The sequence below is a fragment of the Camelus bactrianus genome, chromosome 35 (assembly GCF_048773025.1).
Source record: "Camelus bactrianus isolate YW-2024 breed Bactrian camel chromosome 35, ASM4877302v1, whole genome shotgun sequence".
In the NCBI taxonomy this organism is placed as follows: domain Eukaryota; kingdom Metazoa; phylum Chordata; class Mammalia; order Artiodactyla; family Camelidae; genus Camelus; species Camelus bactrianus.
In genome coordinates this window covers 15435005-15447121 of record NC_133573.1, presented here as the reverse complement: position 1 = coordinate 15447121, position 12117 = coordinate 15435005, and the positions used below count along the sequence as shown (strand labels likewise).

General features: G+C 43.7%; 1 non-coding gene and 1 pseudogene across 1 annotated transcript; one reads left to right on the top strand and one right to left on the bottom strand.

Moving 5' to 3' along the window:
* Positions 1–6408: 6408 nt before the first annotated feature.
* On the bottom strand, positions 6409–6481 carry TRNAT-AGU (transfer RNA threonine (anticodon AGU)). Its single transcript has one exon. It is a non-coding gene; the product is annotated as a tRNA-Thr (tRNA).
* Positions 6482–6686: 205 nt separating this feature from the next.
* Positions 6687–9150, top strand: LOC105077605 (endonuclease G, mitochondrial pseudogene; annotated as a pseudogene).
* Positions 9151–12117: the final 2967 nt, after the last annotated feature.

Sequence of the window (12117 nt, the reverse complement as noted above, 5' to 3'; positions counted from 1 at the left end):
CCCCCGCCCAGTCCACGTTTTTATATTAATCTCCTGTGTGTGAAGACCTGGAATTGCAGGTGAAGGCTTTCGAGTCTCTGTACTTATTTCCCAACATGCTCTATTTGGTGATGTGTTTTTTTTTCTAAACATTGAGCAATTGTCAGTCATCCCTATGTTTCACCAGCTCCCTGCTAATAAGTTATTTGCTGACATGCTGGTCTATTAAGTAATGGATGAAGAGAGTGCACAAGTTTGTGTTTTCAATTAGTCATGAAGAGCTTAAGAAAATTCAACAAAGGGTGGTGAGCCAAGGAAAACTTAATTAGTTCAAGTGAAACGGACTCAAACAAAAATGTTCATTTGCTGACTCCAGGATCTGATTTTCTTGAGAACAGACTTCCATGGCTGTTTCATCTAGGCTGACGTTTTTCTTTTTTCTAAAATCATGTTCAACTTTATTCTTCTTTAAATTTTTTTAAAACATTTTCATTGTGGTATGATTCCTGCACAGTAAACTGCGCATGTTTCAGATGCACACTTCGATGAATTTTGGCAGATGTATATATACCCCCATGAAACCACCACCACAATCAAGATAGCTAACATTTCCATCACTCCCCAAGAGGGGCAATGTTCAAATTTCCAATTTATCCCTTCCCACCCCCTTTCACCCCTGGTAACTGTAAGTTTGTTCTCTATGTCTGTGAGTCTGTTTCTGTTTTGTAGATAAGTTCATTTGTGTCTTTTTTTTTCCTTCAGATTCCACATATGAGTGATATCATATGGTATTTTTCTTTCTCTTTCTGGCTTATTTCACTTAGAATGACTATCGCCAAGTCAATCCATCTTGTTGTTGCAAATGGCATTAATTTATTCTTTTTTATGGCTGAGTAGTATTCCATTGTAGATATACACCTCATCTTCTTTATCCAGTCATCTGTCAGTGGGCATTTCGGTTATTTCCATGTCTTAGCTATTGTAAATAGTGCTGCTATGAACACTGGGGTGCAAGTGTCTTTTTGAATTACATTTTTCTCCAGATATATGCATCTAAGCTCACTTTTGACTTTTAAATCACATTTGTGATTGTAGACTGTCCCAGGCCCCACCCTTCAGAGACAGGGCTGGTGTGGGTTTGGTGACAGAGAAGAGCATCCAGGCAGGAAAGTCAGGCCTGGCTCAACAGGGGCTGTTCTCATGGTCAAGGCCAACAGGACTCCTAGGAGGAGGGAGAGAATGCCACTTGCAGCTAAGAAGACATAACAAGCTGATGGGAGCAGCTGAGAAGGCATAACAAGAGGATGGCAGAGCTGGTCCTAATCGGGATGTCAAAGTGCAGATCGGGCCTAGTTGGTGAAACAAAAAAAGAGGTCAGTGTGGGGCAGGTTGTGTCTATTTTGGATGCTGCCTGGGATGAAAGGTATTCTTCTACCCACACTGAAGTGACTTCAGGAGCCTTTAGTCAAGTGAGAATTATATTTTGTTTCAAAGGAAACTTCCCAATATCGCTGAAGCAGCACCTGCCTTGGCAAGTGAAAGTGTCTTAGGGCAGGTTGACAGGCGAAAACTTGAGGCTTAAGATATAAACTGTAATTAACATTTGCCTCAGAGCCTTCCTAGGAAAGACACATTGTCTGCGTTGGTTTTAAGTCCCCAAGACTACATCCCACAATAGCCATGTGGGTCTGCCTGGAGTCCCTTCTGTTGAAACATGGCTCTCAGAATAACAAGCTGCCCCTCTCCTCCTTTCCCTTTCCAGTAAGGAGTCAGCAGCGCTGAGGCCTTGGAGGGAAGAGGCGCAGAAGTCGTCGGCTGCGTGATGCAGTGGGGTCAGGAGATTGGTATCGTAGAGGGGGTGGAGCAAACAAGTCAATTTTGGCATTCATGGAAGTCAGTTTTCTCACTATCAGACAAGGGATTTACAGAGACAGAAATTTGGAAAGCCATAAAGAACTCAGATGTTGAATTGGAATAGGAGTTATTGATGTCAACTCTTGATCTTTAATACATATACACACATGAGAAGAGACGTGGAAATAGACGTTGCTCTGTGTGTGTATGTGCATGAAAATATATGTTGCACATGTACACAGACACGTATACATATTTTTGCTAGCTGATTCTCTAATTGTGGGGCAGGGAAAATATAAGATGGGCATCTTTTGGGGCCAGAGTGTAAAAAAGTACTCAAGATAGTTAAATACACACACACACATACACAAAAAACAGGATGGGGACATGTGAATGGGATATAGGAACCAAAGCCAAACTTAAAGAGCTCCCAGTGCCCAGAGAGACCTTCCCTGACCTGCCTCTCACTTCCTATTACCTTCTGTTTTCTTTATAGCATGTGTCACTGACATTACACTATATATTTATTCATTTATTCTTCTCCCTAAAATGGAAGCTTTATGTAAGCAAGAACTTTGTCTTTTTCAGTCACTGCTGTATCCACAGCCCCTTAATAACTGCTGACATGTAGTTGGAGTACGTGGACACTGAAGAGCCCTTCGATAGAGTAATTTTAGAGGAACTCAAATCTAAAAGGAAACTTCAGTGGGGCAAGGATGGTTTTTTCCTTCTGTGAACCCCGTACCTAAATAAATGTCTCTGGCTGAGATGAATAATTGCCTAAATTGAAGAGAATCAGTGTGATTGGTCCTTAAAATGGATAATAGATATTTTCCCCAGCTAATATCTGGCCTGAACTATAAATGGAGTGGACCCGAAAAGATCTCTTAGCGGAGCCAGTCTAATCCTGTGTCACATTGTTGAATTCCTTTGAAGAAATGAACTTCAAATCCCTCTGATAATGCAGCCAGAACCCAGAGGAGAAGGAAAATGGGTGTGCCTGCCCTCTCCTCCCTCGTCTTTCACATGGCAGAAAAATGCTCGTCCATCATAGTGTCCTTGGCCCCAGAACCCTCAGCAAGGCTCTCTTGGAAGCCACAGCTGTGATGACTCTAGGTGACATTAATTTGTTGTTGTTGCTTAGAAGAGTCAGTCTTGGGCAAAATTATCAGAAACCAGGAAAGCACAAATTATTGCTTTACTGCCTAACACAAATAATATAGATCTCAGACCTCCATGTAGGTAAACCTAAAATCCAAAAATTGGTCCTTATTACTTTACCCCCATAGTAGTGGAGAAAGAATGATCCTCATTTTGGCAAACATGAGATCCAAGCTTTTTTGGTGGGGGTGGGTGGGTGGGAATGATTCTTTTAAAAAGAAAGATTAAACTTGAACTTTCAAGTCTGTTTCCTTGGATGTTTCAGATCAAAGTTGTGAATGCGACTTATATTTAAGCTTATTTAAATGCATACGTATTTATTGAGTGTCTGCTATGGAAAATAGATTCCCTGGTAGGAATAGGTTATTAAGAGAGGGAAGAAAGCAAATAGATCCCCGATGGTAACTGTATTCAGAGATGACATTTGATAACATCATAAACACTTATAAATGGCGATTGCTTAAGGGACTTACATAAACCCATCTTTTGGATGTGACTAATCCAAAATTCCTAATAACTAAGCCAGGTCTATTCTAAAGTTTAGTTTTGAAATTTCTTTGGGAAAAAAAAAATGTGTCAGTAAGCAAATTTGCAACATAAAAGGCAAATGTAACAGTATTTTTAACCTAGAGAGTAAAAGAATAATTTTTAAGACTCCAGTGACATTCAGTAAGTAGAAACAATAAATGTCAGTTAACAACAACTCTCAACTATCCCTTAAAGCTGGTAGAGGAGGATCTACATTTTGGCAACATAATTAGCAGTTTATTCAAGATAACATGCAACTTGCGAAAATCAGAAGTTTTGGATTTTTCAAAAATGTATTATTCGGATTTTTCCACTAATGTACCTGGTCTCTCCTTCCTGTGACTTTGGATAGATGAGTTGTTATCTGTGAAAAAAAGAAATTTTTTAACATTGAGTCTTTCAGAGACCAAATAACTAAGAACTTTCTGCAACAGGAAATTTCAGTTAGATAGCCGAGAGAATTCAACAGTGCAAAATGAAATCCTGTTCTGCCATCTAGAGGACACACACTAGTGGCATAGAAAATGTTTTATCTTTAATGGCCCTTGAAGCTTAAAATAAAAAGAGATTTTCTGTCTAAAAAAAAGGCAGGGGTAAGGGAGTAGGTGTGTATTTTGCTCTATGACATTATGTCAGATTGGAGCACAGAGAAGAAAGTAACTTACTTTTTTTAGTTGTTGAAAGTAACTTACTTTTAAAAGCACTTAAACAAACAAACAAACAAAACACTGTGGATGAGATATGCACCAAACTGAGGTCTTACACTTCACCAGACCTGCTTGGCCCCATCTGGCCTCCAGGGCTGTGGCCACATACAGTTGCAGAGCACCAGCCCCCACCACATCCCCTAAGAACACTTTCCTGGCCATAGGAGGGCAACAGCACAGCCTCTGTTCCGCCGGCAGGTGGGTAACAAGAATTATTTGGGGCACTTTGGGGTTTGATCACACCAGACTCAATCAGTCAATCTTTCACATATTTCTCATAATATTCTAACTTGACTGTCTCCAAGTGACTCATCCCAGAAGTCCACATCAATTCCTCCTATTGCCGGTACTCAGATAACTTCCTAACTGAAAGGACAGTAAAGATAATCTACTTCAGTTTCTTCATTTTTCAGTAGAAGAAGCTGAAGTCGACAGATTCCATACTGTTTAAGATCACTAGTGGAATTTTCACTGTAACCTATATTGCCTACTCTTAAAGCCAATTTTTTTTCCACTTTATGTATCCATTCATTTAACAAAAACTCAGTGTTTGCATACTATGGGCTAAGCATTGTGATAGGTACTGAGGGGGAAATGCCACATCAAAAAAAAAAAAAAAAAGAAAGAAAGAAAGAAAAAAGAAATTCCCTGTTCTCTAGAAGCTAACAGTCTGTTGGGGGTGAAAGTCATATAAAATTATAAAAGTACAAGGGACTAAAAAAATCTTAGTGGGAGCAGAAAAAAGGAACAAAAAAGATTGGGTTTTAAAAGGAACCACTGTTTTTGTTTAATTTTGCTTTTTGCTTGGTTTTTAAGCAGAGGAATTCAGAGTCCCTATTTAGCTCAGTCCGGCATATAGCTGATTTCCCCCCAGAATGTGAAATCCTTCTTCAAGGCGCCTCTGGGCACAGGGTCTCTGTTCTGAAGCCAGACTCTCTTTGCTAGACCAAGGACTCCATTACGCCTGTGCCTCCCCTGACCATCCCTTTCGGGCAAAGCACAGCTGCAGGGTTCTTTCCCTCCTCCTTTAGTCTGCTGACAGGAGAGAAATGAAGCCAGAGCTAAAGTTCCTAGAGCCTTTTCCATTGATAGTTATCAGCTTTAGAACAACATGTATCTCTCTTGAATCCCAGCTCTGCCATTTAATAACTTTGTAACTTTGGGCAGGTCACTTTCCTTCTCTGAGTCAGTTTCCTTACTACAGAATAGGAATAAATAGATTTACCTTCATAAAATTGTTGTAGAAAAAAAATGAGTTCATGTAATAGAGTGGTTAGCAAAGGGTCTGGTTGTGGAAGGCTCAAAATAAGAGATGTCATTGTTAACTTATGACAATTAGTTATCTGAGACTCTCAACAGATTCTTAAATACTGTGGCTTGCATCTCACCTCTCTACCAATTCTGCAGTAACTGACTGGCTGTATTTGTTTTCTCATCTCCTGTTGGTTCAGCAACTGGCGCCCAGGGCCAGAAATAGTCTCATTTCCTAGTTAGGCAGAATCTGATCAGCTGTAATTTGAATGGAATGTGAAAGTAATTCAGAACAGAATCAAGCAATGTAGATTAGATGATGCCTATCAAGTTAAGAAGTACCTGACTGTGAGTTATACCATGCAATCTACCGAAATAAGGTGATTAATTTGATTAAATGATAAAATAATCAACCCCATTTGGAGGGCACGGATTAGAATCAATATATACGGAAGATTAAGGAAATTAAACCCATAGTATAATGCTTTTGTGTTCGGTTTAAGATGAAGCTATGCCAATTAGAATGTAGAGTATGTGTAATAATACTAAGATTTGTCATATTAGAGACTCTAACATAATAATTTACGATTCTAACTTAAAATGTATAGACGGATGATTGTAGAATTGTTGGATGTAAGTAAGTTGTAAGAAAACTTGCTGAGTGAATATTTAATAAAAGGAGGATCTATTACATTAAATCCATATTAGATTTACTAGATTTCCTAAAATTATCTAAATACTTGGGAAGGCTTAGTCAGATTTGAAGTATTATAATATTTAAATTTTAAATACATTTGTAAATGATTTAAGACAATTTAATTAACTATGCTTAATAATGGACTAAATAATAATCTCCTTGAAAATAACTTTTTAAAAATTTTTTTAAAAATTTTTTAATGAAGGGAGGTAATTAGATTTATTTATTTAGTAGAGGTACTGGGAATTGAACCCAGGACCTCATGCATACTAGGCATGCACTCTACCACTGAGCTACACCCTCCCCCGAAAGTAACTATTAATGGGTAAGTAATTTTGTCCATTTTAACAGTTATTTAGAAGATGAACTTAGGATTTGTAAGTTGACCTTAAAAAGGGGTCAAGGTACAAACTTACATTTGTAAGATAAATAAGGGACGCGGGAGGTCGCGGCGTTCTTTCCGCACAGCGATTTGCCCTCTGTCCACCCTTGGGCCACAACCCCCGACCATGCAGACGCTGCGGGCCGGTTTGACCCTGGCGGGGGCGCGGGGCTGGGCGCAGCCGCCGAGGGCTGGCGGGCGCACGGGAGGCGCCGGGGCTGCTGAGCCGCTGCCCGCGCTGCCCGAGGCAGCGGCGGCTGAGCTTCCAGCCGCGTCCGGGGCCCCGGCGGGCTGCAGCCCCGGAGAGGTGGCCGAGTACGGGCTGCCCGGCCTGCCGCAGATCAAGAGCCGCGAGTCGTTCCTGCTGCGTTACGACCCGCGCACCCGCCGCGCGCTCTGGGTGCTCGAGCAGCTGCGGCCCGAGCGGCTCCGCAGCGACGGCGACCGCCGCTCCTGCGACTTCCGTGAGGACAATCGGTGCATGCGTGCCACCGCGCCGCGAACGCCAACTACCGCGGCAGCGGCTTCGATCGCGGCCACCTGGCCGCCACCGCCAACCACCGCTGGAGCCAGAAGGCCATGGACACCTTCTACCTGAGCAACGTCGCGCCCCAGGTGCCCCACCTCAACCGGAATGCCTGGAACAACCTGGAAAAGTACAGCCGCAGCCTGACCTGCACCTACCAAAATGTGTATGTCTGCACGGGGCCGCTCTTCTGCCCAGGACGGAGGCTGACGGGAAGTCCTCTGTGAAGTACCCGGTGATCGGCAAGAACCACGTGGCGGTGCCCATCCACTTCTTCAAGGTGCTGATCCTGGAGGCAGCAGGCAGGCAGATCGAACTCCTCTCCTATGTGATGCCCAACGCGCCTGTGTGAGGCAATCCCGCTGGAGAGTTTCCTGGTGCCCATCGAGAGCACTGCGTGAGCCTCTGGGCTGTCTTTGTGCCAAATATCGCACGGAACGGCAGCCTTAAGGCCATCACTGTGGGCAGCAAGTAAGGGGTAGCCCCGGCCGGACTGTGGGGTTGTTGGGGCTGGGTCAAATTAAAGGTGTTTATATTTGGAGACAAGTCTTGGCTGCATCAGTCTCGGGTGACCCCTGGGAACCTCTGGCTTCACCGCTGCTCCTTTGCCTTCTTGGGCCCAAATGAACCTTCAGCTGGGCCGGGCACCTGCCTGGGTGAGGCTAGGCTGCAGGGTAGCCAGGGAGATGAGGATGGCTTCCTGGAAGAGAAGAACAGCACAGGCTGGGGCCTGGGAGGCTGGTGCGTGCCTGGCCACCCAGGACCCAGCCCCTTGGGGTAGCTGCCTTGGCAGGGCCTGAAGAGGTTAAAGACAGGCCCAGATTCATCCTACAGACCTGTCACTGGCCAGCTGTGAGCCCTGCCAGGGAAGGGCCCTGCCTCTTTGCTTCTCAGTCTCCTCCTCCAGTAAATGGGGATGGTCATCAGATCTACCTCCCAGCTGGCAGCACCTAGCCCTTGCAGGGATCTTGGACACAGGGAGACTGAGGCCGTCCACCTATTCAGTCACTACCCTTTGAGACCAGCGGAAGCCTTCCCCCAGCAAAGTGCCCACAGGCACAGCGTTCTGTGCTGCCCTCAGAAGCGGAGGCCCAGGTTGAAGGCTCTCAGAGGCGGCTACATCCTGTCCCCCAGGGGGTCAGAGGTGCTAGTGAGGCCAGCGGTGGGGGGGGGGGCTGCCATGCCCACCACGGTCACACAGGGGGAAGGGAACACTAAGCGTACAGCTAAGGAAACGGGCCCAGAGCAGGGGTGGGCGCGGTCGTCCTGGGTCATCCAGCCTGGGAACAGTTGGACGGGCACCAGCACCCAGGATTCTCGACTCGCAGCTTGCTCTTAACTCGTCCCTGCTGCAATTCTGCCATGGTGGGAGGCTGAGGGGGTGAGGAGACCGCTCTAGAGAAGGCAGGCTCAGGGCACCCCTGGGCAGGGTAGGGGACAGGTAGGACAACAAGAGTTGCAACCCCCCTTGGACAGGGTAGGGGACAGGTAGGACAACAAGAGTTGCAACCCCCCTTGGACAGACCCCGAGGCTCCATCCCCTGGCTGGTGGCTGAACCTCGGGAACTAGCCTGGGGTGGGAGGCGGGCGGGCTCACCTCTGTGTGGATGGTGCGGCTGCCCTGGCTGGGGCAGGTGTTGATGCACAGGTCAAAGAGGACACTGGGTTCAGCCACCTCCAGGTTGGGGTCAGCATCCATGCCAGCTTCCAGCCCCTGGAGGCCCCCAAACATGACGAGAGCATGCCTGGCACCCACAGGAGTGGAGAATCACTGACTGTAATCAAGACCCACTGAATGCGGCCCCCAGAGCTCTTAGCAACCCCTCATACACAGTAGGGGCCCAGTGTGTACAGCTTTGCCCCCACCAGTCCCTACCCTGCTCTATTCCTCCTCCCCTGGCTATACCCACCTGAGGTTGGGAACCTGGGCAGAGGCCACATCTGAGCCTCGCTCTGATGTCCCGATGGTCAGGTCATAGCCGTCCTGGAAGAGAGCCTCAGCAAACACAGCACCTGGAGGGAGGCCAGCTCATTGGGGGGCCCTGTTCCCCACAAGCCACAGCCGCTTGGCTGTGTGTGTACCGGTAGGGTGGTGGTAGAGGTGAGGGAGGGAGGTGAGGGAGGGAGGTGAGGGAACCACACTAAGCCCTTCACTGGGAAGTCAAGGAGTGAGCAGGCAGGGCAAAGAAGTGTTATCAGGTAGTGTTATCACACAGCAACAGTATGGGCTGTAAAAACGTTAACTCAAATTATACCCCATCTTGCATTTTTCCTAAACTTATTAAAAGCCTGAGTTTATATTAGATATAAAATAAGCTACAAGAATGTATTGCACAACATGGGGAATATAGCCAATATTTTATAATAACTGTAAATGGAGTATAACCTTTAAAAATTATGAATTACTATATTATATACCTGTAACATAATACTGTACATCAACTATACTGCAATTTATAAAATATGATATAAAATAAATGCATTAAAGATAAATAAGTACTGTGTGTGTGTGTGTTTTGTATCTGTATGAGATAATGAGTGTTAACTAAACTTTTTGTGGAAATTGTTTCACAATATCTATGTCACTGTGTTGTACACTTTAAACATACAGTGCTGTGTGTCATTTGCATCTCACAAAAAAAACTGAAGGAAAAAATTGATTAAATTTAAAGATGCAGGGAACAATTACATTTTCAAATTTATGACACTCAGTTAATGTAATACCTGAATAGTTTTTTTCTGTGGATAAGAGCCACAAATTGACTGCTTCATCCAAGTGAAAGCCTCTAGTTCATGGGTTTCAGATCATTTGGGGAAAGTAAATGTGGTCCTGTTTTAGTTTCCTCCTGTTGATATAACTGATCACCACAGATTAAGTGGTTTAAAACAACGAATACTCATTCCAGGACTGTCATCTAAAATCAAGGTGCCAGTAGGGCTGCATCCCTTCTGGAGACTTCAGAGGACAACGTTTCCTTGCCTTCCGCAGAGGTTCCCCGCATCCCTGGGCTCCTAGCCCCGTCCTCACCTCGCTCCAACATTTTGCTTTTGTCCTCACCTCGCCTCCTCTTGATCCTGATCCTCCTGTGCTTTCCCTCTGATAAGGGCCCTTGCGACTACATTTAGGTTTACCTGAATCACCCAGGATAATCTCCCCATCTCAACATCCTCTTACCACGTAAGGTAGTGTTGTCACAGGTTCTGGGGAATGAATCAGTACTTAACGTGAGCTAGAGGAGTGTCCAGAATCAAAACAGTCTATCATGCTGGTACTTGGCCACTTTCTCAATCAATAGTTATTTGGGAGAGTGTAGGGTAGTCACCAAGCCACTAACTAGGGTTGTCTGGTTTGGTTTCCCGGCATCTATTGGGTGCAGGAGATTCTCTAGGTAATCAGCCTAGTTTGAACCATCCTGGGTTTTGAGATGGTAATTCTGGGTTCCAGAGGTGCCAAAAAAGACCTGTCTCTGGTTGGTTGGTTCCCTCCTTGTAACTAACCCCCTTTGTATTCCATACTTTGTTAGGCCGGGGTTTTAATAAAATGAAGAATTTTTTTTTCTTTTTTAAGAAATTAATCTAAAACTTAGAAATAAGACAAAAAGATTACCAAACCTTTCAAAGTCATACTAGGACACTGTCCACCATGTCCACTGAAAGGTCATCTGATTTTCTAGAGGAAGATGTAACTGACTTCCTGTCAGTTAGGGCCCAGCCTCTACAAAGTTAGATGGTAACATGCAGAAAATGTGTTTGTAAGTTTTTCAGAGGTACGCTCCTTTGAATCAGCTTTTGTAGCCTGCTGGTCCCTTAATTATTGACTTAAATAAATCTTCCAACAAGTGATCACTATGTAATTACATAAGTTGTTTTTAACTTTTTAAAAATTATACTTTGACATCTGGTTTCTCTGTTTAGGAAAAGCAAACAATTTCCATCTTATGAAGCGTGTTCCAAGCAAGCTTGGGTTAATGATTAGAAAACTTCATGGGTATTAACAGAACTATACAAAAATTACATGTGGAGCTTATATAGGGATCTGTTGAGTAAATTTAACCATGTGATTAGCCAAAAGCCACTTACTGATACTCCTATATTTGGCCATCTATAAGTTAAGAAGTAGTGTGAAAAATAGGCAGAATACTAAAAAGACATTCTTGAGAGAATGAAAAAGCAGATAACATATCTGATAAATGACATATACAGAATAAATAACTCTTGAACTTAATCATAAGAAAATCTAATTAAAAATGAGCAAAACATCTGAACACTTTGCTGAGATATAAGGATGGCAAATAAGCACTTGAAAAGATGTTCATCAACATTTGTCATTACAGAAATGCAAATTAAACTCATGACGAAACACCGATTAGAATGTCTAAAATCAAAGAGTGACCAGGCCAATTGTTGGCAAGAATGGGGAGCAACTGGGACCCTTATACACCAACACTGGGAATGACAGTATACACAGTCATGTTGGAAAAGTTTGCATTTCCTGAAAAGTTTAATGTACACTTGCCATATACCCCAGTCATTCCACCACCAATTTTCTTAGTTTACCCAAGAAAAATGAAAGTAAACGTTTGTATAAAAACTTACACATTAACAGTCCAGCAGCTCCATTTGTAGTAGCTAGAAACTGGAAACTACCCAAAGCTATGCTAGCAGGGAGCACCTAAATAAACTGATAGATCTATACAATGGAATGCCACTCAGCAACAGAAAGGAATGAACCACTGATACAATGAAATGAATAAATCTCAAAATAGCTGTTCTGATTGTATACAACTCTATGCAAGTAAAATCCAGCCACAGAAAGCAACTCAGTGGACATCGGGAGGTCGACAGTGGAACTGAAGGCAGGAATTACAAAGGACACTAGGAAAATTAGATTGATGGTTTGTTTCATAGGTGTATACACAACGAGGCTTTTCAATTTGTACACTTTAAACGTGTACAGTTTAATTATGTGTTAGCTATAACTACATAAAGCTGTCAAAAAAAAATAGGCAGGATGAAATCTTATTTGGGTATG